The sequence below is a fragment of the Alligator mississippiensis genome, chromosome 6 (assembly GCF_030867095.1).
Source record: "Alligator mississippiensis isolate rAllMis1 chromosome 6, rAllMis1, whole genome shotgun sequence".
Classification (NCBI taxonomy): domain Eukaryota; kingdom Metazoa; phylum Chordata; order Crocodylia; family Alligatoridae; genus Alligator; species Alligator mississippiensis.
Genome location: NC_081829.1, coordinates 2,016,643 through 2,042,766, shown reverse-complemented (window position 1 = coordinate 2,042,766; position 26,124 = coordinate 2,016,643). Strand labels below are relative to the sequence as shown.

The 26,124-nt window shown below is 53.1% G+C and overlaps 1 long non-coding RNA gene across 1 annotated transcript in view; it reads right to left on the bottom strand.

Annotated features, from left to right (window-relative positions):
* Window positions 1–3,995: 3,995 nt before the first annotated feature.
* Window positions 3,996–26,124, bottom strand: part of LOC132251110 (uncharacterized) — a 35,948-nt gene continuing 13,819 nt past the window's right edge. The window contains exon 2 of the long non-coding RNA XR_009462906.1: window positions 3,996–4,581. This is a non-coding gene — a long non-coding RNA (uncharacterized LOC132251110). The remainder of the gene's footprint in view (window positions 4,582–26,124) is intronic.

The window sequence follows — 26,124 nt, the reverse complement described above, 5'->3', positions numbered from 1 at the left end:
ATCCCGGACAGCTAGAATCGAAATTCTACCTAGCAGGAGAATCGGCCCCAGTCAAAGTCCCTACCCTTAGCTGTAGCCAACACCTAGTGTCTTTGGGGAGGCTTAAAACACCCTGCAAAAGACGTTGCAAAACTATAGGAATTGTTTCATCCACCGCTGAATTGCAGCTCCTTCTGGGGTGGAACGTTGCAGGCATTTAGCAGCGCACAACAACACCGCTTGCTTCGAGCATAGCATGCCCTCACCAGCTAGTGAGGAGCAGTCATCACAGTTGGGGCTTGGCTGGGAAATGGGGCCTGGTGCCACGATGATGCTGAAGGACCACAGGATAGTCAAGACTCCTGACTCTTGTCTGGACCGGGGAAGAAAAATGCTGGTGATAACCTTTTTTCTAGGTTTTTGCTGTGGGAAGAGAGAGTGTGCCGTGAGCTGCTCCGGCGCTGAGCTCTCTTAACAAATCAGGGTGCTAAGCGCAAGAAGAGAGAGGCCTCAGCACCTTTGAAAATGTCCCCCGAAAGCTCTGTGTGCTGGGGGCAATCATTCATCTGAAGCCCGCTGGGGATGACATAGTGAATTCGTGCTTCTTGGCTCCTGCAGCCTTGGAAGGCACAGCAAAGCCCCCGCATAAAGGAAAAGAATTAGCAATCACTGAATGGTTTCTAAGAAACATCCAGAGGGAAACAGCAAGACTCATACAGCATTGTCTGTGTTGTCAGTCACTCCCTTCCTTGAAGACGAGAATCACCCCCGGCACGTTAACGGTATCGGGATACTTATCTGCCCCGCTCCCAGCCGTGCCCTTTCAGGGGTACCCTGCTAGTCTGCATAAGGGTGCAGCAGTAGGTGAATTTTATTTGCTCCAACCAAGACAGAAAGGAGTCAGGGCTTCTCTTCGGGTTTGAAGCCATGGTGGTCTAGGGCAAGGGAAGAGCCAGACTGGGAAGGAGGTTTGTGTTGTGCCCTGGTTGTGAGGCCAGCATTGCAAAGTCCCAAGAAGGGGTTATGTCTGGACGTTATACAAGCTGTGTCTTGAAATGCTGGGGGGGATTCTTGTCTTCCTGCAAAGGAGTGACTAATGCAGATAATGTGAGCATCCACAGGCTCTGGTAGGGGCTTCAGGGGGAAGCACTCCTAGGAGCCGACGAGCCTATACTAACGAGTACGATCCCTGCCATTGCATCGACATCACGCCCCTGCGACCATGCTGGCATGCTGCAGCACGCACGTGGCATTTTGGTCCCCACCACAGTGGTGCGGAGGGGGTGCAATGGTGGCTGGGCAGCCTTTGGGTGGATAGTTGCTTACAAAGGCAGGGGACTGGAGGCCTCCTTCCTGCCCCACGTCCCTACCTCCTGTTTGCAGAAGAGACAGCTCAGCTCTCCTCCTGCCAGCCCTGAAGTTTGGCTTCAGACCTCTGCACCCTCACCGTGCACCTTTGCCCCCGGGCTCAGATGCGGCCGAGCCAAGCTCTGACCAAATCCGGCGTCTGCCTTGCAGCAGGTCATGGCTCCAAGCGCTGCCTGGGACCAGGCTCATCTGGGCTGCCTGCCACCCCGAGACCACAAAACCTCCCACCTCAAGGACAGACCCTGGCTCACGGCAGCCTCGGGCACCTTCTCATAGCAAGAGGCCTGTTCTGCCCTGTCTTGCTGTTGCACCTTGAAGGGGGCATTCAGGGGCTGCTCCTGCCCTAGTGTAGTGTAGTTTGCCTGCACCATTACAGCATGGGGTGACACAGAGGCTCCTGATCTCGAAAGCAGGGGTGACAGTTCAGCCAAAACTCACTCGGAGGTACCGGGATAAATAGCATCTCTCCAGACCCTCCTATATCGGATCCCAATCCTGCATGCAGGTAGATTTGTGCCCACGCTGGAGCGCGGTTTGGGTTCAGGATGCTAGTTTAGGGAGATGCTGCAGTGTCCGGGTCACTGATCCCGTCCCCCAGCCCTCCCCGCTCCAGATACAGAGCCGACGGCTGTGCCCAAATTCCTAGCAGCTCATAAAAGGGCCAGCAGGATTTTAATGAGAAGCCAGCGGCTGCTGTTTGTGGGGGCAGGCTACATCTGAGCGCTGCCTGCTTTCGAAGCTTTCTCAGCCCCTGCCCTGCTCTGCACGCTCGTCAGGCTGCCATGTCGGCTTCTGTAGCATTTCCAAGAGCATTAGTAAGACCTGGCACCTTTCCTTTTAGCAGCCTCATCACGGCCGGTCTGCAGATCCACACGGAGACCCCCTCCCAGCACCGTCCTACCTGGTGCTCCCCTCCTAGCCACGCCTGTCCTGGGGTCTGAGCTCACCCCAGGTTGTATTTGTGCCAAGAAATGCGGTGCTTTGAGGCATGCCCAGCCCTGCAGCACAAATGGATTTCAGCGGCAGCATCATGAGCTGCAATAAAGAGCCGTCACCCGGCATCTTTGTCCGCACCTTCGCCCTGCTAGCTAAGGAAAGCTCCCAAAGGGGCAAACTAGCAGATGGGGACAGGAACACAGGGTTCACCCCCAACCAGCAGTTTGATCCAGAGACCACTGCAAGACTGGTTGGCATTGATGGGTATTGGATCAGACCTCCCAAGGGGACCGCTTCCTCACGTCCCAGGCTTATTGCAACGCTATCTGGAAGGGGCTAATTCTGAGACCACTCACTTATAGATACCCTAGATACTCACCTAGATACCCCGCTCTGCAGGGTGCTTTGGCTCACCGGGCCCGTGTTTGAATGCATAAAGGTTGAGATAAGTTGGAAGCGGAAAGCTTGCAAGGGGCAAGTCCTCCGAGCCCCCGGCTCAGGGATTAGCATGAAACCTTTGTGAGGGCTGCTTATCCCACAGTCCCAGCCCGTGTCGTGAGATCCAATTTGGGCTCCACGGACCTCAGAGATGATCCCGTCTGCCACGTCCGAAGGCCAGGGTGTTTTCCAGTGGGTTTCTGTGCTCAGTGCCCTGCCCGCTGCACCACATTGCCTCCCCTAGAGCGAGGAAGGGAGACCACAGGAAAGGCAGGTGATCCGGGAGCGAAGTCCCAGTGATTTAGGTCATGGGACCAGCAGCTTTTAAACTTGGCCTGGACCTTGCAGGCTGAGCTTCTCGGTAACAGCTCCGAAGCAAAGCAGCGGCTGAACCCGTGCTTCCCTCCTCCCGCGCTTTGGAAACCGCGATTAGGGGAAGATCTACGAGGCTCGCGGAGAGCAGCACCATCATTTGTTATCTTAATGAGTCTCCAAACCCCACAACGTGAGATCCCGAACAAACAGCGATGCCGGCGCGGAGCCAGGTCTCGCGCAGCACCGGGCAAAGCCAGAGGCAACCCGCGCTGGATTCAGTTAGCTTCTCCTGGGCTCCCGCTGGGAGCAGAATCGAACCCTCATCATTCGCATCAGGTTTTAATTACCGATGTGGCTGTGGGTATGCATAGCTTTTCTGTAGTGGATTCCCCTGCGGCTTTCATTGCCCGGTACCGGGGAGGTGCGGGGCTTTGTCGGCCTTATCCTGAGACCAGCCTTTGGTCCCTCTTCAGGGTGGCCCTTGATGCATGCACCGACTCTTGCTGCAAATGCATAAGCAACAAGGAATGACTAATGGGACAGCTTCTGCTTTGGGTTAAAACTGGTGTGAATCTGGAGTGACACCAGTCTTTCCCAGGAGGAAATTTCCCACTTGGCTTTCCCAGTAAGAAACCCCACTGCAGGGAGAGCTCCAGTAAAGGAGCCAGACTGGTTTATAACTGCTGGGCTTTGGCCTGCTAATGTCATAGGACAGGCTTGGGGTTTGCTTTGGTGTAGCTGGGGTTGGAGAACGGGTCCCAGTAGGATCCCAGTGAATGGCCCCATATCGGCAGCATCTAAGGTCTGCTTATACCTAGGAAACCTTGGGTCACCGTCAGCCTAGCCTGGACTTCCATGTACCGTGGGCTTGCTGGAAGAAGAGCAGATCCATCTGCCCAATAATAAAGTGTTTGAAATGTGGCCTGGCTCGCACGTTATTAAATAATGCAGGGCAAGAGTGAATGAACGGAGGACTTTAATAAAAACCTCCTCCAGAAAGGAGCGATTCATGCCACCGTTGTCTGAACATAAAACCTGCTGGGGAAGATTGAGCTGCTTGGGGAAACTAATAGCTAGGCCAGGAGCGGCGCGTTCTGGCAGGAGGGACGCGGTCAGGCTCATCCAGCTGTTCCTCCGGGAGGATGAGAGGAGGTCACGCAAGCTGGAAGAGCAGCTGGAAGAGTTTCAACAAGGTCCAGCCCTGAAGCGCAGGTGGTTGCCGCGGTCTGCGTTCATACATCCTGCTTTCGACCACGCGAACACGGTCCAGCCGCACGCGGACCACCCCACGTGTTGGACTCTTTGGAAACCCAGCCCTTGTCTTTGCTCCTGAAAAGGGACTGGAGGTCATGCATGAGGCTGGCTCTTGCCTCCTCTCTGCCTGCGATCTCATGGACAGGAGGGGTGCTGCTACCTCCTGCCTCCTTCCACATCGTCTGCCTTGTCCGTTTGCACCGGCGGCTCGCCAGGGCAGGGGCCGTCTCTCCTCGAGCGCGCGTTTAGGATATAGCACGAGGGAGCCCTAATCTCAATCTGGATGTCGATCTGCAACGGTAAGACCGATAAGCTATAACAGGCAGTAGGTATTCTTGTTATGGTCATCATCAATCATAATAATCATAGTTATTATGACATGATGATATTTGTATTGTTGCTGTTGTGATCTGCATTGGCACCTAATTGCCCTAGGCAGGACTGGGTCGCCTTTGTGCCAGGAGCTGTACAAAAGTCCCTTCACATTTCCTGAGGCTTTCTTGCCTTGTGCTAGGGGCTGAGATGTGCTCCAACCAGATGCTGTGTGGGCAGCTCGGTAGCGGGAGCAGCAGCGGTGCCCGGTGCGGTCTCCGGGTTGGGGGCTGAAAGCCAGCCGTGAACGGCACTGGCGTGGCAGCACTGAAAGCAGTACCCTGCGGGCTCCAGCCCTCCCGAAGCCTGACACCGGTCTGAGCTGTCAGACCCGTGCTATTGCATATCAGCAAGGGAAAAATCAATGGTCCAGCTTCATTTAAAGCCCGTCTGTGAACTGGGAGGGATGGCAGGCCACGGGCAGACCAGAACAGTTGAGGCTGGGCTCTGCCCTGGGAAGGAAGAGGCCGGATGCATCACCTGGCTCTGCTGAATAGTCAAAGCCAGAACATCGGACCTGCCTTACGCTGTCCTAATTGAGCCGTGAATTTAGTTAGCATTGTAAAGCTCTGCTTGGAGAATAAATGGTCGCCCCGACTTTTAAAACTCCGGCAGCCATTGTTTTAAACTTTTCAACCAACTTTTAAACTGACTTTTAAAACTCTGGTGGCCCCACCTAGACAGGCCTCATCTCAGCCTGTCCAGGAGCACATCCCAGGAGCTCTCCACCTGCGCTCCCCGAGCAGTGCTAATCAGCCTTCATCCTGCCCTCGTAGGTGAGTGCTGCTGCGATGCCGGAGTGGGACCCATGCTCAGTTTGCACTGGCACGGCCCTGTCCTTGCGGGTCCAGCAAAGCCTCTGAGGGTCCCTGCAAACCGGCCTCAGCAGCTGCTATGACCTAAGTGATCATTAAAAGTAAAAGCCTGCCGTAAAATGCAGCAAGCTCCCCCAGTCAGATGCTGGCCCGCTCACAGCCCCTGAATCCAGAAGCAGAAGGCCAGACCGCAAGCAGCCGTGGAGCCGGCCGCCTGGGCCCTGGCTGATCCGGCCGCCGCCTTCGAGACGCGCCGTTTGCTTCTGGGTTTGTTGGGCAGACTGGAGACCCGAGCCACCGGCTGGGATGCCCCCGCCGTGCATGCTGTGAGGGGGGGAATGAGCCGCGACATGCCTTCGTTGCTGGGAGGAGCGGGCAGTGCCAGGCTGCAGTGGGGGTAGAAGAGCATCATCAGCCCAGTGGCGAGGGGGAAGCCAGGGGGAGAACAAACGGATGTCCCTGCACATCCCTGCTGGACCCTGGGGGTTTCCCTCTGCTCCGGATTTGGCCTGAGGCGTTCTGGGTCATGGCTGCAGGGCACTGACCGGTGCCGGATGCATTTCTGGGAGCGGGATCGTCCCTCTGGAGCCGCGCCTGCTTCACGCTTTACACCAATTCTCTTCCTGGATCAGTCCCGACCAGCATCTCCCCATGCCAACCCCAGCCCTAGCCACTGCGAGAGCTTACACCGCTCGGGACTGGCCCCGCCGGAGGAAAGGAAGGCAAAACTGTTTGTTGTAAGACAATAAGAGCTGATGATGCCTCTTGTCTTCCACAAGCTCATTACCATTTTTCGCAGCTTCAAAGGGTTTTCCCCCCCACCCTCTTCTTTTTTCTCACCCATTCCCGAAGTCGAGACAGCTGATTTGAGAAGGTAATTTCCTCCCCCTCCTCCCCGCTCTCCCTTCCTTTATTCTCCTGAAAGACATAGAAATAAACTCGCCAGCGTTCAGGGGCAGGAACGATACGTGAGCAGCCAGAGGCTGTTCCAGCTCAGTAATAAGAGAGTCTCTGTCGCAGGGACTATAAAAGAGAACTGAGAGGAGAGATTAAACACATTGAGTTACACATTTGTCCTCGGCTAAATCTAGAGGGGCTCGCGGTTGTCTTTTCTCCCGCCGTTGCCTCTGATCTTCCTTTGTTGCATCGTTTAATGGCCGTGGTTGACGAGCGGATGGGAAAGGATTGAGACGCAGGCGTGGCAGGCTTGTCCGGCAGATAGGAGTGAAGTCAGCCAGAGCCGGACGTCGTCGGAGTCTAACGCACGTGACACGTCCAGGTGGCAAGGACCTGCTCTTGAGACCGGCTCCTTGGCCCACCCCTAGCAGCACCCCTGCCCTAGCTCTGATGGAGAAGCCAGACGTTCCTCTGGGCAGCCCTCCGCCCCGGGGTTGTGCTGCATTGAGAGAGGGACGTCCTCCAGCCCTTGTCCAGGTCCTGCCCGTGCTGGGGTTAAATAGCCTTCAGCCTCCCTGCCTGGCATCTCCCACCATCGCCGGCACTGAGCACCCTCGCCTGCTCTGTCTGCTTGGGACCACTTCCAGCTTCAGCCATGGGCACGTGGGGAGGAGATGCTGCTGTGTGGTCAGCACGAAGCCCGGCAAGCTGCGTGTCCCTCACTCGAGTCCCAGCTGATGCATCAAAGACCTCAGGGTTTAGCTCCAGTGAGTGCCCGGGCCAGGTCCTCCGTGGCTCTGCAGCAGGCCCCTTTCTGCTCCACGTCCCTGGAGCCGTGGCCTCCGTTTCACCCCCTCCACGTCCCTCCAGGCTTTCTGGAGCTCAGCTCTTCACACTCAGGCTGGGTTGCAGATTGTCCCTACCCCACTCCCTGCTCCGGACGGCCCTTTGCACCTCCAGCTGGTACAGGGAGCACAGCCAGCTTGTGCCCTTTGATGGCTTCAACTGGCGGTCAGGATCTGCCCCCCTTATGCTTAGCTCCATTTAGCACCGTGCTCTGCAACCGGTGACACGCCGTGGCCGTGCTGAACCTGCCTTGCCCTTCCCCGTCTCAGCCAGGCCACACTCGGCCGGCGTTGCCCATCTAGCCATAGCACGAACGCCAGAGACATCCGTCATGGGGAGCGGAAGGATGCCAACGAGAGGATTTCCTCATCTGTAGCTTAGCAACCACAACCTACCTGTCTACTGAGGCTGGTGAGGGAAGCTGGACACCGTGGGAGAAGAAGCAATCAAAATGCGATTCCTCCACCGTGCTTTGTATATTATTACCGCCTCTCTTTCTTTAACGACTCTTCAGTTGCCTCTGTGTCTTCTCCAGCCTGGCAACATGGTTAATGAACATCCTTGGAGAGCAGAGGAGAGGAGTGGGCGTGCGGGACTGGAAAGCAGCCCTGAATTCACCCACCCGCCCAGCACCTTTGGGGGCTGGATGGAGAGGAGCCTCCCGAGGAGAGCGGGGGGAAGGTCTCATGAAACCGAAGAACAGAAGAGAAAGAGATTTGGCGCTTGGGATTAATCCATGCCTTTGGCTGAGGTGCTTTGCAAATGCAAATACAAATGCAAATGCAAATGCAAAGCGCTCCATTAATATGTTTATATCTTCTGGCATTTTGCTGTACTCGAGCCCTGGCTGCTTGACGGGCTCTGTTTAAAAGACGGACAGACGGGAGCCTGGCATCTGGTACCTACACATCCCCACACCGCTGCGCAGACACGGGCCTCCCAACCGCAGGCCTGCACGCAGGACCACACAGGCGTGTGCACTCAGCCTAGCCCACGCACAGAGACACATGCGCACACGCGCTCAAGGGCACACGTAAACCAACTCACACACACCATTGCAGTAAGCATGGCATGAAAACCCACTCACGCAGAGACTCAGGGCCAGAGCTACAAAGGGATTTACATGCTTATGTAGGTGCCTCATTTCCCATTGAAGCCAATAGGACTTAGATGCCTTCATGCATCTAGGCCCAGGACAGCTACAAACACCAAGACAAATAGAAAAACTTCTGCATCTCACAAACACTTCTCTTGCACGTGCACACACATACACGTGCGCACATACACACTTTCTCTGAGTTTCAGTGGCAAACTCTTGCTTCTACTTTAGCAACCGTGGGGAGTTTCTGCTTCCAAATCAGCCCGACGAGAAGAGACGTATGGAAAATGCTCACGGCCAAAACGAAGACCCTTTGGCAAGCCAACGTTTTGCTAGACTCCACCTGAATTCCTCCTTCGGCGGATTTGCCAGCTTACACAAGGTGCTTTTGGTGTCCTGTCCCCATTCAGGACGGGGAAAACTTTTTTGACTCCTTGAATCTTTTGCAAAGATGGGGAAAGAAAAACCCCTGTTTCTCACCCACTTCTCCACCTGAGCGAGCGAGTCGCAGGGGTGAGCGTCTGTGCAGCCCCACGGCAGAACAGACCTTGTTCCAATCTCCTTGGGCTTTCGGTGCTTTATAAAAATTGCAAATGCCACCCCCATGGGTGTTTGCCCAAGGCACTGTTCATTTAATATTTCCCTGCTTTCTCTCCCTCCCCACTGGGCACAACGGGCTGTGTTCCCCGCTCCCCCATGGTGCTCCGCAGAGAGCTTGGGGTGGATGTGATCAAGCACATCCCGCACACGGCAAGCCCCGAGGGGTTTTGAACACCACGGATGCACGGCCGTCTCTCTCTTCTGAAAGTACCTGATGTGTTACATGTCACTCAGCGGTGTAGCTGTCACTTGGATCCAGCATCGCGCCTGCATGGAGCAAAACAGGCAGCTTCATCGAGACGAGAGGGGGAATTTGTGCTCTAGGCTGTGTGAATAAGCAGAGCAATATTGATGTCAAGAGAGCGAATGCAACTCCCATCGTCCACGGAAGTAGCTCCACCACGGCTGTCCATGTCGAGAGAGCGTCTAGGGAGGAGAGGGGTAGGTCTGGAGAGTCGTCTTACCCAGGACTAAATATCTTGCACCTACTGTAGGAAGAACGAAGGTCTGGAGGCATGACCTCGAGCAGGCGCCCTTTAGAGAGTCTGTGTCAGAGATGGGCATGAAGTAACCTGGTGGCTAGGACTTCAAAAGGGGTCGTGGTCATGGGTTTCCTCCTCTCATAATGGCACTTACATCTGAGGGCCCCAGGGTGCTTGTAGACGGTGTGCATGGCTCACCACTACAGCCCACGGAGAGGGGTTCAGCGGTCGCCTCTGCTAAGGAAATGCACTTGGTGCAGGTCACCGGAGTCCTGAAAGCAGCCAGAAGCCAGGTCAGCCATGCACAAGGACGCCAATCCTCGACGGCGACTCTAGTGCTCACCCCTCGCTCTCATTACCTTTGGTATTCAAACTGCTTCACAAAGCAGATCCATTTTACAGATGGGAAACCGAGGCCTGGAGAGGTGAAGTGAGTTGCTTCGTCACACAGCAGGCCAGCTGCTGAGCTGGGGGTTTCCTGAGTCTCTCCAGCAGCTCAATGTGCCTCGGGCCTCGGTTTGCTAGACAGGGACTGTACAACAGTCCTTCCTTTCCTCGCGGGGGGGCCGTAAGAGCTGGTCGCTGAAGCGTCCGTGGTGGTGGGTGTTGTGCCCTTCCGTAACTTATGTGCAATTTTCTGGACCAAAAGAAAAACCCAGTTAATTCATTTGTTCACGTACAGTGATAAGGAACAGAAGAGCTGGCGGTGTCTCACTCCGCTTATTCAGGGAAGAAAACAAGCCCATCCGTTTCCCGTGGCGGGCCGTGCTCCTCAATACGCTCGTCCCTATCTCTCCTCGGCAAGCTCCGTTATTTATTCAGCCTGCAAATGGCAAACGCTAATAAATTAAGCATTTGTTCCGTGGCAGGAAGTCAGCCGAAGCCCGTGCGACGGCTCTAGAGGCTGCTCGTACAGACGTTGCTGTGGGCGGATGCGGCTGGGATGTTGCTCTCGCTGTAGGTAAGATCTCCAGCTCCAAGGAGATGAATTTCTAAGTGTTTAGGGACACGGTGGGTAAATGTGGTATCTTTTATTAGACCAACTAAATAATTGGAAAAAATTGTTCTTTTCAAGCTTTCAGGCACAAACGCCCTTCTTCGGGCATAGGGAAAGTGTTTAGGGGGCTTTCACCACTACAGTCTCTGAAGTGCTTCAGAGGGATTTAGGCTCCTCATTCCCTTTGACATCAGTGGGAGTTGCCCCCATATCTCCTATGGGTGTTTCTGCCCAGGCTGTGCCAACCCCCAACCTGCATAGGTGCCCAGATTCAGCAGGTACCTCCACTTAGCACCTGGGGTCTAGGCTGCTTGTTCAGAAGTCATCCAGATCAGCTGCCCAGCTCTGCAGCAATGTAGGGCCTGGCTATGTGGCAGCAAGCTGCAAGGCCACAGCCCTTCCTGGCACCTCTGCCGGGCTGCAGCTCTTGGGGGAGCTCCACAAACAGCTCTTATGACCCCGGGACACTTCTCCATCCCTTGCACCTGGCAAGAAATTGTCAGAGGGGAAAGAAAAATCCCACCAAGAGAGTCTACAGCATAGCAAGGATAGGTGAACCATGCACCCCAGGTTAAAGTAGGGGGAGCTTTGCAGTACGTGCGTGCGTTTGTCCCATCCCCTTCTCTGCTGTGTGTATGCGTGCCCAGAAACACAAGGATATTTCCTAACTGCAGAACTGCTCCAGCCACAAGAGCATCGCCACTTCCTCCAGAATGACACTTCATAGGTTTTGCTCACAAAAAAGCCATTTTTAGAGCTGGCTGAGAAAAGGTGATGGGTTTCTCTTGGCAACATTGCTGAAGTTTATAGGCAGGAGGGAGGGGGAGGTAATAAAAAGCACAGACATGTCCAAAACCTCATTTTACACATGGAGAATCTATACCCTTAACTCTAAAATACTGTCAACTGAGTTCCCCACCCCACCCCACCCGACCATACTATTTCACGTGCGTGTGCATGTGCATACACGTGCACACACTGATGTATATTTGTATGTATATGTATAGCCACTGTATAAATGTAGTTGATCCTACTATTATTAGTAGCAGTAGTCATTCATTGTGATGACATTGGTATTTCCAGGGCTGTCAGCTGAAATGCAGGCTGACGATGATAAATATTGGTATCCATGGCTCTGTCTAGTCCAGAATATTATTGCCTTGAAGATTTTCTTCCAGCAGGACATGCACAGTGAAATCAAAATCCTGCTGGCGCCGGTACCTTTACAGAGACAGGTCACAAACGAGGCTGAGGTATAGCGCAGAGTTCACAGGGGCGAGCTAACGAGCTGACGGGAAATGACGTGCTCACCAGTTCGGCTGGGGGCTGCAGGGGTTGGCACAAGAGGAGACTTAGTCCCACGGTGTCGCCAGCTGAGAACCCCAAAATGGTACCTGGGGCTTGCTCCGGGTTGCACGAGGGGGCTGGGATAGAGGCAGGACTGGATCCCAGTACCCGTCTATGCTTCGACAGCAAGGCCAACCTCGTACCGGTTGCTTCTGTCGGGTACCAATGGGCGGCCAGTTGTTAATTGTATGATAGCAATGGGTCAGGCGTGCCAGGAGGAGGCCTGAGATGAAAGCTACGCTGCAGCACGGGCATTGTGTCCCAGGCCTTGGCTCTGTTCATCGTGAAGGGAGCTGGGGGTACCATCTTGGGCTGCTCAGGGGGTCTTCCACCTTGTGCAACCTCCACCTGTGCCTCCTTGTTCAGGAATCAGCACCACACTTATTCCTCATCTACTGCTCCTCCGCCGACAGTCCCAAGCTGGTGGTGACAGGAATACGGTCCCTGCCCATGTTATACAGGGGACAAACCAAGGCACAGAGGTTTGATGTGGTTGACACTGCACATCATCTACCGCCCCTTCCTGACAGTGATATCAACCATAGTTGGGACTTTCTTGTGGCAGGCGCTGTACCTACACGGAGTAAGAGACTGCCCGTGCCTTCAAGAGCTTGCAATAAAGATACACCTGGCAAGAAAGAGATTACACGACTTGCCTGAGGTCATAGGAAAATAGGGCTGGCACGGTCCTCAGATCACATCTAGTCCTATCCCTGACTCAAGGCAGGAGCATGCATATGGACCATCCATGTAGACGGCTGCTGGCAGAGTTGGAAACAGAGCGCAAGGCTCCCATCTTCCGGACCAGCGCCCTCTCCATTGGCAATGAACTTCTCCACTGAGGGAAAAAGAAATCGCTCTTTGCTTCAAAGCCCTGCTTAGTGTATTCCTCTCTGCAAAAGGCGCTTGCATCTGTCTGGGTCTGGATTCTCCTCCCAGTCCCACGCCTCTTCTATGAAGACTTTGAAAGTGCTGCTGTGAATCACGGTTTCCAGGCTCGGCGAAGGCAAGACGCGAAATGGAGCTGCAGTCCCTAATGTGCATCACTGTTCTGCATTAGCACAAGGGGCTTCACGGCATTTCTGGTAATCCCCCTGCTCTGGAGGGCATTTGTTTGTTCCTCCTGCTTGCTTTTATTTCGTTTGGTTCCTGGAGGCGTGCGCAGGGACCGCGGGGCTTAACGTAGACCCCAACGGCGGGTCCATGAATTTCACCCCTTTTCAGATCAGCAAATTGCCTGTGAGCAGGATCCTAATGGATTCACATGCACTTGGTATTTGGCATAATTGGTTTTCCGGTGTTTGCACTTGGTATACGGCATGATTGGTTTTCTGTAACCAGCTAGGTCGTGCACTGCATCAGCTGTGATGGAAGTGCCCCTAGAACGGCGCTTCGGAGCAGGGGCTGGAGGGATACCTGCCTTCTGCAGGTTCTCCGCAGCTTTTGGCATAGGGGATGCCCTGGGGAAGTGGGTGGGACGTGTTTAAAGCCAGAAGCAGCCACTGCAGTCCTCTGCACCAGCCATAGAGCATCGCTTTCAGCTGGCAGGAAGGATGCCACGAGGTCGAGCAGCTGCCAGGACAGCTCTAACCTACCCCCAGGCCCAGCTTCAGTCCAGTATGAGCTGCCCACACCATGCCGAGTCTCTTGAGCAGTCCAGCAGGCAACTTGACCTTTAGTCTTGGCGTTAGGGACCCAAGTCCAGGCTCCTGTCAGCCACTTCGTGCTTCAGACACAAGCTGGCTCATGCCACTGATGGAGGTGGCACAGATTATGCCGCTCACCCGACTTTAGTCCCTTGCAGTGCAAGAATAAGATGGATGCCCAAGGGCAATTTGAATTCTTTCCCCTTCAGGCCACCCACTCACACCCACATCCACACCCACATCCACAGTGGCTGTAACACTGCGAGCGTGGCTGTGGTGGAGATGAACGGCCCTCTCTGATGTATCACACGCGGTGTGGACAAGGGCATTGACGCCTACTATTGCTCCATACAAGGGAGCTGGAAACTTAACTTTTGAGTGCATGGGGAAGTTGCTAATTATGGGGTGCATGTAATTAGCTCTGCCGGCTCCCTGCAGTGCTCTGCAGGGGACAGGGCTGTGCCTGCAGCATCTGGGAACGGGGAAGCCAGGGCCTATGGAAATGGCTTGTGAGATGCCTTTTGCAAGGGCTGGGCGTTTCTCTCCCATTGCCATGCTGCAAATCTGATCTCAGGGGTTCCCAAGGCAGGAAGTTGAAGTCCTGACCTGTGTTGACAAGCATGGGAGATTTGCTAGGACTCCTCCTGCTCTCATTAAGACAAGGTGCCAGTTTTGGCCTTTTGCAATGTTTTGCCTTTCAAAACCCCATTTCCTTCCCTGCTTGCGCTGTTCTGTTATCCCTCTGTGCAATGCACTGGGAGACAACCAGCTGCAGGAAAAGGCAGCTCTCCCCTGCCCAGGCAGGTCCAGATGGTGGATTAGGTGTCGTGCCAGGTGTGGAATTAGTTATTGCTGCGGCAGATGCCTCGTGGCAGGAGGGGGCACCCAGAAGAGGATGCCCACAGCTCCCACCACCCCTACTAAAGGCTTGATAGCGACAGCTCCATTTATCTGGCCGACAGAGCTCAGCTCCCCGTCTGAAGGACATCCAGCCACCGTCGATGAAACGCAAAGGCTGGGCCAGTCCCAGAGAGCAGCAGCCATGTCATCAACAACCGCACCGAGAAGGAAAGGCGTGTGTGTGTAACCCGATAAATGCAATGGCCCCAATTGGGGGAAAAGAGTAGGGCCTGTGTGGATTTACACCTTATTATTGCAGGGTGCGTGGGTTTGGAAGCCCTGGCGGAAACCACTGTGCTCGCAAGCCAGGTGGAGAAAGATAAATCAGACCAGAGCATCACGGTGTAATGAGGAAATTCAGCAAATTAATGGCATTTTTTCTCCTGCTGTAGATGTTGTCCCCATGACAGCTCCCTTCTGCTGGCATGCGCTTGTTTTACCAGGCCAGGGTAGCGGAGCCAAGGGCAGAATGAAGCCTTTGGGCAGGCTGTCGGAAGGGCTCAGCATCCATGAGCTCTGGCTGAGGATGCTGGAGAACGCCTACCCCACGGAGAAGGATGCCAGCTGCTCTGTAGGAGCGTGCGAATGCTGCCTAGTGGGCAGGGCACAAGTCTGGGAGTCAGGAAACCCGTGACCTTCAGCCAGTCCCTTCCCATTGCCCTTGCCTGCCTTGTCTAGGCAGCTTACAAGCTCCTGGAGGGAGACAAAGCCTACATGCAAGAAGCCCTGATCTTGGTTGGAACCTGCTTATTAATTCCTGCAATGCCTCCAGGATCTAACCTGCTGTGTGCAACCAATACAATCAGCACAGAAGTCCAAGGGAAGGGGTGGGGGGTGCTATGCCAGCCCTTGGCTCCCCATGCAGCTCTGCCAGTGCCCCTCTGTCTTGACCGGCAGCTCCTTTGACTGCGTGGTCGTTCACCGCTGGAAACAGGACAACATGAGGGACTTAGACAGGTTGCAAAGCCTCACTTTGCTTGTAACCTCATCCACATTTGAGCCCAGGGCACTAGAGGTGCAAAAAAATAAATAAGAAAAGGACGGCTAATGCAACACTCCTGCTGCACCCAACACCGAGACTGGGCTAGAGCACCAATAACTGCAGCGGTACACACGCATGTAGGCAGCGGCTCTGCCATGCCAGGAAAAGCCCAGCTGCTCTCCCCATGGGCGTGCACAGTCACCACGGAGGCTGTTGATCTCGGCAGACAGTGCCAAGATGAGTCACGTCAGAGCTGAGCTTTGGCACAGCCAGGGACACGGGACAGCTTTGTGCACCACACCTGGGCTTCTGATTGCCCAGATTTGGATGTCTGCAGGGCATTTGGGACGCTCCTTGGACACGTAGCCTCGCGCCTACTGAACGAGCAACAGCTGCGGTCCTACAAGTGTCCATATGTGGATGCAGAGCCAGCTTAGATGCCGAACAATGGGATCATCTGCAACCCGTAACTGCTGGGCTTAGACGCAGGATCCGGATCTACTGCAGTCATCCAGCCCGTCACCGGTCTGATTGGGCACAAGATAGATTTTGGTTGTGTGTTCACGAATGCACAATGCTCAGTGCCACGAATGAGACCCCAGCTCAGCCTCTTAATGACCAGGCCACCCTTCCTCTCTGCTGACATATGTGCTTTATATTCCCGAAATATGCTCTCTCCATAGGACGGGTGCTAATTACATGCCTAACCACTTCGTCCATACAGGTTATTAATCCTCAAACATCCTTTGGGGAGGGAGTGGGGTAGGAGGTGCTACTAGCCCCATTGTACAGATGGAAAACTGAGTCCCCCTTAGATCTGAGGCTAAGGCCACATGGTAACCCTATGGCAGATCAAGGAATTGGCCCCACAGCTCCCAGATCCCAAGCAAACATGATACGCACTGAGCCAGCCTTCTCTCCACGGACAGCGAGGGCTCGGGCGTGGAGGTTTTTAACTGACGAGCGACACTTCGTTCAGCTGCTGGTTTCTGCCTGATCCAACGTGCAAGGCCAAGAGCATTGCAAAACATCTGGGATACCAAAGCCAAGGCACAGCCCAAAATTGGTCATAAAAACCCCAAGGCAGGGATTATTTTCCGCAGTTTTGCATCTTTCACAACTAGGGACGCTCTTTAGCAAAAAAGCTGAGCGCTAACAACACTCACCACTACACCTCTCCCCATCTCCAGGAAGATCATCAGGCTGGATTCATCCCGCTAAGATGCACCAGCAAGCATTTTTCTCTGAGCATGATTAAAATTTTGCAGCAGCATCCATCGCTCTTGGAGGCTTTCATGTTTTATCAAGTTCTTCCATTGGCTGCATCTCTGCCCGAGGACACGTTGCTGTTTAGGAGGCGGCAAGTGCCTCTTCCCGTCTAGTCTGGAAGGATCAGCTCTCAGACGGGAGCCCGTGCTAATTGGGAGATTTACAAAAAGTGATTGCGCGAAAGCCATCTCCTGATGTGGGGAATATGTTTCCATCCGCGATGCGATCCTCCTCGCTTCCTCCAGCCCTATCTTGACATTCAGATCAGTCACCCTCACAATTTGCAGAACTTGGCATGCAATTTTCTCCATCTCATCCGTTATAGCTCCCTTTCAAGTATTCAGCAAGTGCCTCAGATCAGAGCCAGATCTGCTCTATCTATTTGGGAGATACAGATCCGTCCCCTTCAGATCGCAGCACCACTCCTTTCATGTTCTCTGACCCCGGCATCACATCTGCATCTTCCCCACCCCCTGTTTCAGGAGCGAGGCGATGGCATTGGGGTTTGCTGCTGTGACGTTCATACATTTCTTTCATAAGCCCCTGTTGTCCCTGCAGGCAAGGATGGGGTGCCCTTTTGTCCCCCTCCTTCACCCCTTGAAGCACTGTCTCTCTGCAGCTGAATGGTGCATCGTGCGAAGAGGGTATTTTTTGTGGTCAAGGCGCTCGCTTTGGGCATCGGTTTCCTCCTTGGAGAGGCCAGCCAGGGAACCTTCCTCCCTCGGGAAAGCCTGGGGTCACACTCGGGGGCTGATTTTTTGGAAACACGCAGTCCTCCCCCTCCCATGGACCTTAACTAGCAGTGCTGTGTGGGGGGAAAACCTCACAGATCATCCAAGTATTATTATTATTGCAATGGAAGAAGCAGGAATCATCTGAGCAGCCCCGTACCAATTCAGACTGGTTTCCACCCAGCTCCAGTCACACGTCGTCCCAGCCTAAAAGGTATGACATCATACTCAGCCAACCAAGCGGGAGAGAAATATGACATCAGAACATCCTTCCCCCGCTGACCCATTTGTCACACGATGACCTCACTTCACCGTGCACCAGTGCGAGTGCCGAGGAGTCCCGCCGGTGTCAGCGGACGGGTTACGGACGGCCCCACGTGCGAGGGACGCGGAGGGTGGACGCAGCCGCCCTCAGAAAGGCAGGGCTGTTCTGCATCAGGCACCGCCCGTCTGCCGTATAAATATTTGATATTGTTTTAAAGCCCGAGTTTTACAGCCAGCTTTATAATGAGGTATCGATCTCTGGGCCTGGAAACTTAATGCACGGCTCTTTCAGGAGCCAGATCCTCAGCTCAGCAGAGCTCCAGCCGAGTCGGCGGAGGTAGGTCCACCGGTGCCCGCTGAGGACTGACAGCCTAGACCTTCAAGTCATCTGGTTTCCAACCTGTGGGCCGTGGACCCCTTGTGTCTAAGGGGCCCATGAAAGATGACTATGATTAATCAAAAGTATGTGAGCACCCACACTTACCGTTCAAAGGGCTCTGCACCTCCAGTCGATGTATTTTTTTTAGGGATCTTCATATGAAGAAAGGTTGAAGCCCCCTGCCCTAAGAGGTTGTGGTGCTAGAAGTCATGCAGCCCCTGGTTTCACGTTGAGAAAGCAGACAGGGCACGGGCAGGGGGGAGGATGGCATTTTTGCAGGGCAGTAATGTGAACTGATTTGTGTGCGTGGAAGATATCTACTGCTGTGACTCCTTCGGTGACACCAGACGTCTTTTTCTCAGCAGGTGAGAGCGGGGAGAAGTGATTAATAACCCACTTAGGAGCAGAGGCCTGATCCTGATCTCGCTTCCCTGCTTTTGCAGCCGTGTGACTCCACTGACATTACAGATGTTATTCTCACTTTATGCTGGTGCAAGCAAAACCAGACTCAGGCACATATGTTGTGTGTGGTTGGGGGGGGCTGGGATTTTACAGCTCGCATTGCTCTCAGTGCCTCTCCTAAAATAACCCTTAATGCATGGACAGACATGCAGGATCAGGAGGACGGGCAACACTTCCAGCTTGGCGAAGCATGGTTTTTTGAAGGCACAAGGTATGGCTGCACTGGTCCAGCAAGACAGTGTCCTCTGCTTGGATTTCAACAGAGATCCCCTCCAAATGGAAGGCGCCGCGTTGCCGTGTGAAAGGTACACGGCACACGTGTGTACAAGGAGGGTGCCAGGTATCCAGGCTGTAGCCATGGTTGTAACCAAGAGAAAAACGCTCTTGGTCTAGAGGAAAAAGCAGTCAGGACTCATGATAGAGGTGATATCTTTTATTAGACCAACTAGATCTTTGCAAAAAAAAAATTCCTTAATTGCAAGCTTTTGGGCACAAACACCCTTCATCAGGCATCGGCCAAAAGACTGTCAGAGTTCTCCTGCGTATAAATGAAAGTTCATATTTCATAGGAGAGTTGAAGGTGTGGTATAATCTCCTGTTCAGAAAAAAAAAATCATTTTATATGCAATTAGGCTCACAGAAAAGTTGGCATAGTCTGTTTACCTCGAAGTTGTTAGGTGGTAAGCTTCAACTCTCCTGTGAGATCTGAACTTTCACTTCTACCCAGGAGAATTCTTCCAATACTTTCTCCGATGCCTGTTGCAGGGTGCTTGTGCCTGAACGCTTGCAATTAAAGAATTTTTTTTTGCAAAAAATCTAGCTGTGCTAATAAAAGATATTGCCTCTATCACCAGTAGTCATGGGGGACCTAAACTATCCAGACATCTGCTGGGAGACACAGACAGCAAAGTCCCACCGTTCACACATGTTCCTATCCTGCGTACAGGACCTCCACCTGACACAGGAGGTGCATGGTCCCACTGGGGGGAATGCCATACTGGACTGGTACTGGCAACGGGGGACGACATGGTAGGGGACCTCCAGATCAGTGGTCACCTGGGGGACAGTGATCACCTAATAATAGAATTCACCATGAGACGTCGAGTGGGTAAGGTAACTAGTAGGGTGAAAGTGCTAGACTTTAGGAAAACTGATTTCAACGCACTCAGGCGATTAGTCAAGGACGCACTGCAGAGTAGGAGTTTTGAAGAGATGGGAGCCCAAGAAGGGTGGCTGTGCCTTAAGGAAACGATCCTTCGGGCACAAAGGGAGATGATCCCAATGCGAGGAAAAAGAGGGAAAGGGGCCAGGAGGCTTCCCTGGCTGACCAGAGAAATCCAGGGCAGCCTGCGGGCCAAAAGGGGAGCACATAAAAAGTGGAAACAGGGAGAGATCACCAAAGACGAATATACCTCCTCTGCTCGTGCTTGTAGGGAGGCAGTTAGACGGGCCAAAGCTACCATGGAGCTGAGGATGGCATCCCAAGTAAAGGACAACAAGAAATTGTTTTTTAGATATATAGGGAGTAAAAGGAAGGCCCAGGGAGGAATAGGACCCCTGATAAATGGGCAGAAACAATTGGTGACGGACGGGGGGACAAGGCTGAACTCCTCAACGAGTTCTTTGCCTCCGTGTTCCTAAGCGAGGGGCACGACAAGTCTCTCACTGGGGTTGTAGAGAGGCAGCAGCAAGGCGCCAGACTGCCATGCGTAGACCCTGAGACGGTGCAGAGTCACTTGGAAGAACTGGATGCCTTTAAGTCGGCAGGCCCGGATGGGCTCCATCCGAGGGTGCTGAAGGCACTGGCCGACATCATTGCAGAGCCACTGGCGGGAATATTCGAATGCTCGTGGCGCACGGGCCAGGTCCCGGAGGACTGGAAAAGGGCTAACGTGGTCCCCATTTTCAAGAAGGGGAGGAAGGAGGACCCGGGCAACTATAGGCCAGTCAGTCTCACCTCCATCCTAGGCAAAGTCTTTGAAAAAATTATCAAGGCTCACATTTGTGAGAGCCCGGTAGGACAAATGATGCTGAGGGGAAACCAGCACGGGTTCGTGGCAGGCAGATCGTGCCTGACCAACCTAGTCTCTTTCTATGACCAGGTTACGAAACGCCTGGACACAGGAGGAGGGGTGGATGTCGTATACCTGGACTTCAGGAAGGCCTTCGATACGGTATCCCACACCATACTGGTGAACAAGTTAAGAGCCTGTGACTTGGATGACTGCACAGTCCGGTGGGTGGCGAATTGGCTGGAGGGTCGCACCCAGAGAGTCGTGGTAGATGGGTCGGTTTCGACCTGGAAGGGTGTGGGCAGTGGGGTCCCGCAGGGCTCGGTCCTTGGACCAATACTCTTTAATGTCTTCATCAGCGACTTGGACGAGGGAGTGAAGTGTACTCTGTCCAAGTTTGCAGATGACACAAAGCTATGGGGAGAAGTGGACACGGCGGAGGGCAGGGAACAGCTGCAGGCAGACCTGGACAAGTTGGGGAAGTGGGCAGAAAACAACAGGATGCAGTTCAACAAGGAGAAATGCAAAGTGCTGCACCTAGGGAGGAAAAATGTCCAGCACACCTACAGCCTAGGGAATGACCTGCTGGGTGGCACGGAGGTGGAAAGGGATCTTGGAGTCCTAGTGGACTCCAAGATGAACATGAGTCGGCAGTGTGACGAAGCCATCAGAAAAGCCAATGGCACTTTATCGTGCATTAGCAGATGCATGACGAATAGGTCCAAGGAGGTGATACTTCCCCTCTATCGGGCGCTGGTCAGACCGCAGTTGGAGTACTGCGTGCAGTTCTGGGCGCCGCACTTCAAGAGGGATGCGGATAACCTGGAGAGGGTCCAGAGAAGGGCAACTCGTAAGGCCAAGGGCCTGCAGGCCAAGCCCTACGAGGAGAGACTAGAGAAACTGGACCTTTTCAGCCTCCGCAAGAGAAGGTTGAGAGGCGACCTTGTGGCTGCCTATAAGTTCATCACGGGCACAGAAGGGAATTGGTGAGTATTTATTCACCAAGGCGCCCCCGGGGGTTACAAGAAACAATGGCCACAAGCTAGCAGAGAGCAGATTTAGACTGGACATTAGGAAGAACTTCACAGTTCGAGTGGCCAAGGTCTGGAACGGGCTCCCAAGGGAGGTGGTGCTCTCCCCTACCCTGGGGGTCTTCAAGAGGAGGTTAGACGAGCATCTAGCTGGGGTCATCTAGACCCAGCACTCTTTCCTGCCTATGCAGGGGGTCGGACTCGATGATCTATTGAGGTCCCTTCCGACCCTAACATCTATGAATCTACGAATCTATAAAACCAGTCCTGATTGCTTTTTACAGGAAGGGTGGGTATATATGGAGACTGGGGCTAAACTAGTTGTCCATTGGGGCAGGAAAAGGAACAATGGTCTTAAATTGCAGCAAAAAAGCCTTAGGTTGGATACTGAGAGGAACTTTGCTCCTCCGAGGGAGATTAATAACTGGAGCCATGACCTAGGCAGGCTGTGGAGGCCCCATCTTGGGCTGATTTTAGGAGTGGATTAGATCAACATGGTTTAGACAGGGCTGATCCTGCCTGGAGTAGGGGGCTGCACCGGATGCGCCCACCTGAGGTCCCTTCCAGCTCTTGGATTCCATAAAATCCATAAAGATGTCGAGCCTCGAATCGGTCCAGCTTTTCGCTTGGCACAGCTACGCAGCAGGGTCTGACCCATCCGACGGCAGCAAGAGGATGGCACAAATAGCAAAAGCAGCGGTGGAGAAATCTCGGCTCCAGTCCTCAATGCCGCAGCCCCCTTGGCAGCAGAAGGAAAGGGGGCTGAATTCCCAGAGCAGAGCAGGACCGCGCTGCCAGTTCTCCAACACCCATAATCCTGGCAGGGTCTTTCTTGTAGAGGGATCCACAACCCACGTGCCAGGCCATTTTCAAAAGCCAGCTGTTTGCTGAGTGGAAGCCAAGCTACGTGGGAGATCTGGGCCTGACTACAGAGGTAGCATCTTTTTTTTTTGCAGATTCCAGCTCCAAGCAGGTCAACGCGGCTACAAAAGCGCTGGTAGATGACTCAGTGCATCCGTGTGCCCACATGCAGGGCTAAGGGATTGGGTATCTGTCTGAAACCATGCCCCAAATCAGCCCCGAGACTCGGATCATTGCAAACAAGCCATGCTTCTCTGTCCACAGATGAAAGTCTCTGCCTCTCCGCTCCCTCCCGCCTCCACGCAGTGAGTCAGGCTTTCGTCCACCCTGAGTAATCAGTGAGATGGAAGTAATGCTCCTAGCCAGTACTACCCGGATGCCCGTCAGAGGCAATCCTGAGGACTTGGCTTTGCTTGAAATCGCTCTCTGGGTTACTGGATCTGACAGCAGCCCCGGGGGTCAGGAGATGTTGCCGGCTTTAATCTCGTTACTGCTCTGCTGAGGTTTTGGTGCAATTCAAATCTGAAGCAGATTGCATGGACCTAGCCTTAACGGGGCACCCCAAGGGTAGGGTTACTGTAGGGTTTTCCTGGACGTGTCCTCTTTTTGGATCCTCTGATATCAGTCTGGACAGGTTGGTTTTTTTTAAATATGATCAGGTGTCCAGGAGTTTGGTCAGCTCACCTTCAAAGTTTTTCCCAGCACTTCCTGGCTTGCCCCAGCAAGGAGCTGGTTGGGGCTGGGGGTGAGAGGCAGGGGCACATGCACGTGGCCGGCGTGCGCCTGGCAGAGGGTGCAAGCAGCGCCCGCACCTGGATGCAGGTAAGTGGGGGTTGGAGGGCCAGGGCTTGGGGGACTGCCTGGGATGTGTGTATGTGTGTTGTAGGGTGTGCAAAGGGGGCAGGTGCCCGGTAGTGCTGGGGGAAGCTCCTGCCCCTCTAGTGGGAAAGGGGCCGGGGGAGCCCTTCAGGGACAGGGGCAGCTGCATGGCTGGGCCAGTGCCCTTGTTCTTAGGAGGGGGGCAGCCTAGACATGCTGCAGGGCTGGGGGGGCAGGGGCAGGGCGCCAGTCTATCACTGCCCCCCATGCTACAGGTGGCCTCTTTTTGGGAACTGGAAATACAGTAACCCTACCCAAGGGTGCCTTGCTGAAGAGCGCTCAGGGACAGCAGCACTGCCCCGGCATCTTCACACCGAAGACAATTTCCAAAGTACAACCTGAAGCCAGAGGGAAGAGGGAGAAAACAAGGCTCTAATCTGTACTAAGAGCTATGGATGTGTCTACACATGCATTAACACGCTTTAGTTAATGCGCATTAAATCTAGTCCTTCCATTGAGCGGTACTAAGAAAATGCACATTAGCCTGTCTTAATTCACATCAACTAACGAGGGAGCACTTTTACATATGTTCTGGGGGTGGGCTCCAAGAGCTGCTCTAATTAAAGCGCTACCACATCTCTGGTCTCTTGTCCTTGCACATAAAAATAGTGGCAGGGGCACTTGAACAAAAGCTTGTTCAATGAGCTTTAGTTCAAGCACTGCCACCACCATTTCTGAGCACAGGGATGCTGATCCACGAGACACGGGAGGCTGCTGGAGCGCAGCCATTAATCGAGTCTGCTCCAACGTGCTGGAGCTCCAATGTGTCGAAGCAGCCTCGCTGCTTGTGTAGAGGCACCTATGTTTTTTAAGTGACACTAAAGGTGCATTAGCCTATTTTAATGCACGTTAAATAGTGACACTTTAACATGCATTAAAATAGGCTAATGCGCATTAAAGTGCATGTGTAGACATGCCCTATGTGAGCAGCTCCTTTGGGTTTCTGTGGGAACTACCTAGCTCTGACCGATGAGAAGGGAATCGGGGCTTCCTTACAACTGAAGAAGTCCCCGCTGTCCATCTTTGGGCTCGGTTTCCCCACGTATCTTCTTTCCCTGCCTTGCTTCTAGGAGCAAAGGAACTGCCGGACCAGATCAGGGCTCCGGCCATTCACTCCATCCTTGCATTTCCAGCTGTGGCCAGGACCACGTGGAAAGTGCAAGAAACCCTTTGGGATAACAGCTTTCCCCAGAGCAAGATTTTTTTCTTTAATACTGTTAATACCTGGCTGGCCTGTGCCCCAATACTGGAGGGCTCCTATTGCTTATGTGGGAGATAATTACAGCTATTCTTGGGCTGGGGTTGAATCAATTAACACAGTCCCATAGAAGCGGATGCCACTACAGCGATTTACAGCAGCTGAGGACATCTGCATATTAGGAGACAGCTCTGTTAAACCTTATGTGAAACCCTGAACCATAATTGCAGAGGTTCTCCACAATTACCCATACCCCGCTGCCTAATTGCATCCATTCGTTTGGAATATGTGCACACTTGTCCCAGTGAATACACATTGCAAGTAAACCCTGGACGTTTTGCTGAATTGCCGGCTCTACCAGACTTGGCCACGAAATACAAGCCGAGAGCTGCTGCAGGAGCTACGTTAGCAGAAACAGTATAAACTTATTCTCTGTCTCAGAGGGAAAAAAATGCACCGAGGATCTAATAGGCCCACGAAAATTCGCGTTGGGCCAAGCCTTCTGCTGGTGTAAGCTAGCATGTCTCCAATGTAGCTGCACTGGCTTCCATGGCTTTGCTACAGCTGAGACCCCAGCCCGCAGCATACACCTCTCCAGGAAGCTGCGATTTCCCTTATTAAATAAATCCAACCTGAAATTTTGACAAGGGAATCAACTTCTTGAAAGTATATTTGCACCTGTCGGGACAAAATAGACTCTGAGACCCCAAGTGAACCATCCTGGGGAAGCGTATTGGCTCAACCTATAAAGTCCCGGAAAAACAAGTCTCCTATGAATAGTCAACATTTCTGTTTATCCGTCTGAATTAATGAGCCCAGTAAAAAAGGACTGAATTTTGGGAAGTTTCTTTTTATGAAGATGGAAATGCCTGTTCATGAAAGGTATACCTGTATGTTGGGTTACTGCCAGCATCCAGCTGGGAAACCTCCAAGCAGATTCAAAGCGCTGTGGGTTAGGTGCAGCATGTTAAAAAGCCACATAGCCAAGCCATCTGATTTACACTTGAAAAATACCATCACATAGAGAATGCATTTGATGTCTTCACATGGCCCATCCCGTAATATAGCCGATATGCATTTTAGTTGAGCTGTATATATTTCCTCTGCATTCGTTCCAAGCAGGGTTTTTAACCAGCCATAGGGAGTTTCGCAGGGGAAAACAATATACTGACCCGGAGAGTCAGGTTTCAGGGTTTTTGTTTAATAGCAGCTACTATTTTTTGTACTATTGCATTAACATAAAATGCATCATAAAATTTGAAATGACTCCTCTGTGTACGTGCAAATCTGCCACATGTAAGCCAGGCTGCTTAGTCTAAAAGGGTTATAATAAGATATAACAATGAAGCTGCCAGCTTGGGCATTTACATTTGCTGATAAAGAGGGTTTCTTGCTTTGACTTTAAGCGCAAAGCAAAGGCACTTTGGTTCCTATTTCCTGTCATTTCTCTACCACCCCGGGAATCTCCTGATCTTTGCACTTGATCTCTGCCACAGTGGGCGTGTCTACACGTGCATTTACAATCAGCTTAAATTTACTGCGCAGTAAGTGGGAATAGGCCGGTGTCTACATGTGCAGGCGTTAAAGTGTATCTATGCTGTGTGTGGACTGACTTGGGACTAAAGCTAGCCCCACGTCAGTCCGCACACAGTGTTACTGTCCAGTAAGGCAGCTACACATGTGATGATGATGATGCAGGTATCAAAATGTATGCTCAAGTTGGTGTAAGTTGCCATATTTACTGCGCAGTACGGGTATGCACATG